Genomic DNA, 6,699 nt, shown 5'->3' with positions numbered 1-6,699 from the left:
AAGGGGTCTTATCAGGGTCTGCATCTCGACCATGTAGTCTTTGAATGCCTCCCTGAACCCTTGTTTCCTTTGTCTTGCCTTGTCCGCGAGCTTCGTGAAATATCCCCTGGGCAGGAAATACGTCCGGAAACTGTCAATGAACTCGGCCCAAGTCCTCCAGTGCTTGTTGTTGGCTATGTACCACTTCAGAGCCTTTCCCTGCATTAATTCCGGCATGGCTCGGGGAATCATGTTCAGGTCCAAACCGTATGTGTTTGCGGACCATTCCACCTGCTCCAGGAATTCGAGGGGCTTTTCTTCTCCGTCAAAACGAAAAGACTGGCTGGCTGGGCCTGGGTCTTTCTGTACTTGGCCTCCTTTCCCTGCTCGTCTCCCTCCGTTGACCTTCCCGCTGTATTTCCTCCATGCTCAGGCTTGCGATGAGGTCTTCGCCTTCGGGGTTTGTCAGCTGTACGCTTGGACCTGGTCTGTCTGGATATGCCGCCTCCAATTCTGTCCAGACTGCTGTGAGCTGTGGGTCGTTTTCCGTCTCTGCGTAGTACTCCGCTAGAGCCTTTCGCATGTCCTCTGTCCTTCCCGACAGCGATATGCGCAACCTCTGTGCGACATATGCGAAGTCTTCCTTTTTAAGACGGTAGATCCAACTTCTACCCATACTGCTTAATTTGTGTCTACTGCCCGGCTAGCTCAGTCGGTAGAGCATGAGACTCTTAATCTCAGGGTCGTGGGTTCGTGCCCCACGTTGGGCGCCAGATGTAACGAACTGATTTTGTTGGTCTGCTCGCTACGGAATACGTGCGGCTAGCTCAGTAGAGTTTGTGTGTTCGTCCCACCAAATTTATAGAATAACGTGATCACCCGGTTACCAGTAATAACACTCGCAGTTTCGTTCTCGGGTCTTTGTTTGATCTCAGTTTACAATGTATTTCAATTGTCCGGACGCCTCTGCTCTCTCGTCGTGGCCTCGGATCTGGGTGTCCTGCTCGGCGGCCTGGTTCCACTGTCTTACCGCCTTCGTCGTCCTGGGTGGCGCGGACCTTCGTTGTTGGGCGCTCGTTGCGTGGGCTGGGAATTGTTGTCGTACGCAGACTCACAGAGCTCACGGCTGTGATCCCCAAGGCAAACGCCTGTGGAACAACAACGCGTCAACCCCACGTCTGGTTCGGACTGGTGGCGCCGGTACCACGCCTGCTTGGATTGCACGGACACACCAGGCTATCGCCTGGTTCAAGCACGCGATCTCCTACACAGTCCACCGGGTCTACACCACAATCCCTGCCGCTTCCTCGGGTGCCCGCTTAGGTCTGGCCTCTCCTGTTGTTTGCCTCCTGGCTACTCGTGCTTCGTCGTTTGGACCTCAGCTACCTGCGTCTCAGTTCGGAGACCTTCTCGTCCCGAACGTCTTGACGTAGCGATCTTGCTCCTTGGTGACTATCACGATCGTAGCTCCTCTGCTGACTTCGTTATAACGCTGTTGACTCGTACACTTGCTTTCCTTGACTGACCGTCCTGCTTCCAGCGCTCGGCCTGTTTATATAGGCCTCCTCTAACGGTTTATCCCTTTGGTCTCCAGTCTCCGGATCCAAAGTCCATGATTTAACCGTTGGCCCGGTCCAAAGTTCGATTTGTCCCGTTAATTGCCTTTAAACCTGCTGACTCTCCAAACTCTCTTTTCAGCAAGTCCGGAGTCTCCATCCTCTCTCTCTCCACTTCCCGAGTCTCCAAACTCTATTTCTCTAGAGTCTCCAAACTCTCTTTCTCCAGCCCAGAGTCTCCAAACTCTCTTTCTCCGGGCTTCGCACTACCGTTACTACGCTTTGCCTTGTTGCGTAACTGGCAACGGCAGGCCCTTCTTATGCGATCACTATTCGCATTTGTGCGGAGTTTTAACTCCTCACAAGTTCTTCCTACCCATGATTGCAACGCCTATTATATGCCACATCACGCCGTCTTAAAACCGGAGAGCGTAACTACTAAACTCAGTGTAGTATTCAATGCCTCCAGCCCTTCATCGAATGGTACCAGTTTAAATGATATCCTTCATGCTGACCCTGTCTTACCGTCCGACTTGACCATTCAAATTCTGAAGTGGCGCTATTTCCGATACGTGCGCCGATATCGAAAAAATGTATCGGCAGATCTGGGTAGATCCGAAGCACACTCCATTCCAACGAATACTTTTCCGAAACAATATTAAATATTGATTTTCTCGAGATCGATGCAGAAAGCACTGCCAAAACCCTTGGTATTCGCTGGAAGGCAACCTCCGACGAATTCTTCTTCGTTCCGCCAGAGTTGGCTATTGAAACGTCCTTTACAAAACTCCAATTAGTGTCCCAAATTGCCAAATTGTTCGACCCTGCAGGCTGGTTAGCACCGTTTATCGTTCGAGCTAAAATTTTCATGCAGGAGATTTGGCTACAGGAGCTTGGGTGGGACGAAAACATTCCAAATGAGCTTTCTCAGCGATGGCTTAATTTTCTCCAAAGTTATTCGGTTTTAGAGCAGATACGCTGGCTCTCGTTTCATCCAGAGTTCAAGGTCGAGCATCATGGCTTTTGCGATGCATCGCAATAGGCTTATGGGGCGGCAATATATGTCCGCGTAGAAGTGGGCAGCACCATTATGGTGCAACTCCTAACCGCGAAAACCCGGGTAGCAGCAGTCAAAACGGTTTCGCTCCCAAGACTGGAGCTGTGCGGAGCGTTATTGCTTTCCGAAATGGCTGCAGCCATCATTCCGCAGATGCCTACGATCAACTCCGAACTTTACTGCTGGACGGACTCCACAATAGTGCTTGCATGGTTAAGCAAGCCAGCGTGCCAGTGGACCACATTTGTAGTAAATAGGGTGACGAAGATCGCCCAGGCCACAAAAACAGAGAATTGGTGTCATGTTCAATCTGAGCATAATCCAGCAGACCTGACAAGTAGAGGAGTTTCCCTCCAATATCCAGCCGATAGCCAGTTATGGTGGCACGAGCCGACTTGGTTGCAAAATCAACGCAACCAATGGCCAACTCAGGTCGACAACGCTCCGGTGACCGACCTGGAGAAGCGTGCTCTGAAAGTCCATCTCGCAAAAGCTCCTTCTAAAGAGTTGTTGGCACGTTTTTCCAAGCTTGATAAAGCTCTACGTGTCCTTGCTTATGTTCATCGCTTTATACAGCGGTGCAGGAAGCAGACATCTCCATCTGATGTGCATTTGCTGACCACTGAAATCGCCGCCGCCGAGCGGTTCCTAATTTCGAACACTCAGCGCAGAGAATTCCCTGTGGAATATCACTGCCTAAGTGAACAGCGTCCAGTGCCAAGTTCATGTTCCATCCTAAGCATGAACCCGTTTCTAGATCCGCAAGGACTGATCAGGGCGTGCGGCCGTGTGGCGGCTTCCGAAAGCCTTCAATACAATAAACGGCATCCAGTGATTCCTCCGTATAACTGCCTGCTTTCTCGCCTCCTTGCGAATTTCACACACCGCATAACTCTCCATGCTGGTAACCAGTTAATGGTGCGCCTCATCCGGTCAAAATACTGGATTCCGAGAATTACGAACCTGATGAAAGCAGTAGTAAATTCGTGCAAAGTATGTGTGATCCACAAAAAGCGGTTGCAAAGCCAACTGATGGGTGTCCTGCCCAAAGAAAGAGCATCGTTCTCCCGACCATTCAAGTACACTGGCATGGATACACTGGCATGGAAATTCCCAGTGGATCTCCCCCCATACCCTCAAACAACTTCTAGTCTAAACGAACTAGTCTCAATTTTCACAGAAGCCTGCAACTATGCACTAAAAAAGACCTGCCTCAATAGCAAGCCCAAAAGAAAAAGAAAACCTCCCTGGTGGTCAGCAGAACTATCTCCCCCGAATGGACTGCAGAACCCTTTTTAACAGGGCCAAGGCAGGAAATGAGGAGGACCTGTGGACCGCCTACAAGACAGCCCTTGCAAAATACAAAAAAGCCATCAGGAAGGCATCGCGATCCTCGTGGCATTCCTTCTGCTCAGAAATTGAAAATACAACTGAAGCAGCCAGGCTTAGAAAAATCCTCTCCCAATCGGCCACAACCCTAGGCTATCTTAAAAGAGCAGACGGATACTGGACCAGCTCGAGTGAGGAATCTCTGGAGCTACTTCTAGACACTCACTTCCCAGGAAACAGCCAATACGCTCTCACCTCCCAACATACTAACGCCACACTGGCAAGCATCGAACTGTGTTTGGACCCAAAGGTCCTCCATTGGGAGATACACAGTTTTAAACCATACAAATCTGCAGGTCCAGACAAAATCATACCCGCACAAATCCAACATGCGGGAAACATAGCCATAAACTGGATTCTAGACATTTTTAAAAGGTCCCTACTTCTTGGACACCTACCGCAATCGTGGCTAGAGTCCCGAATTGTCTTCATCCCCAAAGCAGGGAAACCATCACACACGACCCCCAAGGATTTCAGACCAATTAGTCTGTCATCCTTCCTACTAAAGACCCTTGAAAAAATCATCGGCCTTCATCTGAGATCAACTCTCAATCCGAATCTTATCACAGACACGCAACACGCCTACAAGAAAGGAAAATCGACAGAGACAGCACTACACTCTCTCGTCTCCAAGATAGAAAAATCATTGTCCCAAAAGGAATAGCTTTCCTGGATATAGAAGGAGCTTTTAACAACGTCATCCCAACAGCTATTACCGGAGCTCTGACAGACCTTGGGGTGGACCGCCACTTGGTGGGACTCATAAACCAACTGCTCACCTGCAGGAAGGTTATGTCTTCACTAGGCGCGTCAACCCTCACTAGGCACGTCAGCAGAGGCCCTCCGCAAGGAGGCGTCCTCTCCCCACTTCTATGGAACATATGTAGCAGTCAACTCGATACTATGCGACATGGAAGTGGGGCTGCAGGATAATAGCCTATGCGGACGACGTTGCTATCATCTTCACAGGCAAGTACCCTCAAACGCTATGCGATCTCATGGGCGAAAAGCTCAGTGTTTTGTCCAACTGGACCAAAAATAACGGATTATTAATTTACCCCTCAACAATGACTCCACAATAGTGCTTGCATGGTTAAGCAAGCCAGCGTGCCAGTGGACCACATTTGTAGCCAATAGGGTGACGAAGATCGCCCAGGCCACAAAAACAGAGAATTGGTGTCATGTTCAATCTGAGCATAATCCAGCAGACCTGGCAAGTAGAGGAGTTTCCCTCCAATATCCAGCCGATAGCCAGTTATGGTGGCACGAGCCGACTTGGTTGCAAAATCAACGCAACCAATGGCCAACTCAGGTCGACAACGCTCCGGTGACCGACCTGGAGAAGCGTGCTCTGAAGGTCCATCTCGCAAAAGCTCCTTCTAAAGAGTTGTTGGCACGTTTTTCCAAGCTTGATAAAGCTCTACGTGTCCTTGCTTATGTTCATCGCTTTATACAGCGGTGCAGGAAGCAGACATCTCCATCTGATGTGCATTTGCTGGCCACTGAAATCGCCGCCGCCGAGCGGTTCCTAATTTCGAACACTCAGCGCAGAGAATTCCCTGTGGAATATCACTGCCTAAGTGAAAAGCGTCCAGTGCCAAGTTCAAGTTCCATCCTAAGCATGAACGCGTTTCTAGATCCGCAAGGACTGATCAGGGCGTGCGGCCGTGTGGCGGCTTCCGAAAGCCTTCAATACAATGAACGGCATCCAGTGATTCTTCCGTATAACTGCCTGCTTTCTCGCCTCCTTTCACACATCGCATAACTCTCCATGGTGGTAACCAGTTGATGGTGCGCCTCATCCGGTCGAAATACTGGATTCCGAGAATTAAGAACCTCATAAAGCAGTAGTAAATTCGTGCAAAGTATGTGTGATCCGCAAAAAGCGGTTGAAAAGCCAACTGATGGGTTTCCTGCCCAAAGAAAGAGCATCGTTCTCCCGACCGTTCTCGATATAAAGAACTATACGGGAAGAGCATGTCTTATTACAAAGGGGTATGTGTTAGTTTTTGTTTGTTTCTCCACCAAGGCCATCCATTTAGAGCTTACATCTGACTTAACGACCGAAAAGTTTCTTGCCGCTTTCGCTCGTCTTGTATCCAGAAAAGGGTGTCCACGTCAAGTCCAGTCAGACAATGGCAAAACCTTTGTTGGCGCTGCCACCCTGCTCTCCCGCGATTTCCTTCAAGCTGTAAAAGAGTCGGTGACGAATGCCTATAGTCATCAAGAGATGCAATGGCAATTTATTCCTCCGGGGGCACCCCATATGGGAGGCCTTTGGGAAGCAGGCGTAAAAAGTTTTAAGACGCTATTCTACAAATGCACTGCCACACGAAAGTACACGTTCGAAGAGCTCTCCACGCTCTTGGCAAAAATAGAAGCGTGCCCTAACTCCAGGATCCGACAGATTTGCTGGCTCTGACGCCAGGTCATTTCCTTGTCGGGGGACCCCTTATGTCCACGGTGGAACCCGAAGTAAAGAAGAGTACCTCGAAGAACTCCACAAGCGCACTAAATGGCAGGCCCCGTCCAAAAATCTCCGCATCGATGACATGGTCGTCATCAAGGACGACAACTTACCCTCTAATGAGTGGCTCGGCAGAATTGAATCTGTCTTCCCAGGAGCCGACGGCAACGTCCGTGTAGTAAATATCCGTACTGCACGTGGAGTTGTTAAACGTCCAGTGGCAAAAGTGGTGCTTTTGCCGACGGAGTCTT

General features: G+C 49.8%; 1 non-coding gene across 1 annotated transcript; it reads left to right on the top strand.

The window, feature by feature from the left end:
- Positions 1–676: 676 nt before the first annotated feature.
- Trnak-cuu lies at positions 677–749 on the top strand. Its single transcript has one exon. It is a non-coding gene; the product is annotated as a tRNA-Lys (tRNA).
- Positions 750–6,699: the final 5,950 nt, after the last annotated feature.

This window comes from Drosophila teissieri, unplaced genomic scaffold (genome assembly GCF_016746235.2).
Source record: "Drosophila teissieri strain GT53w unplaced genomic scaffold, Prin_Dtei_1.1 Segkk125_quiver_pilon_scaf, whole genome shotgun sequence".
Lineage (NCBI taxonomy): Eukaryota > Metazoa > Arthropoda > Insecta > Diptera > Drosophilidae > Drosophila > Drosophila teissieri.
This window is presented reverse-complemented; position numbering and strand designations above follow the sequence as displayed.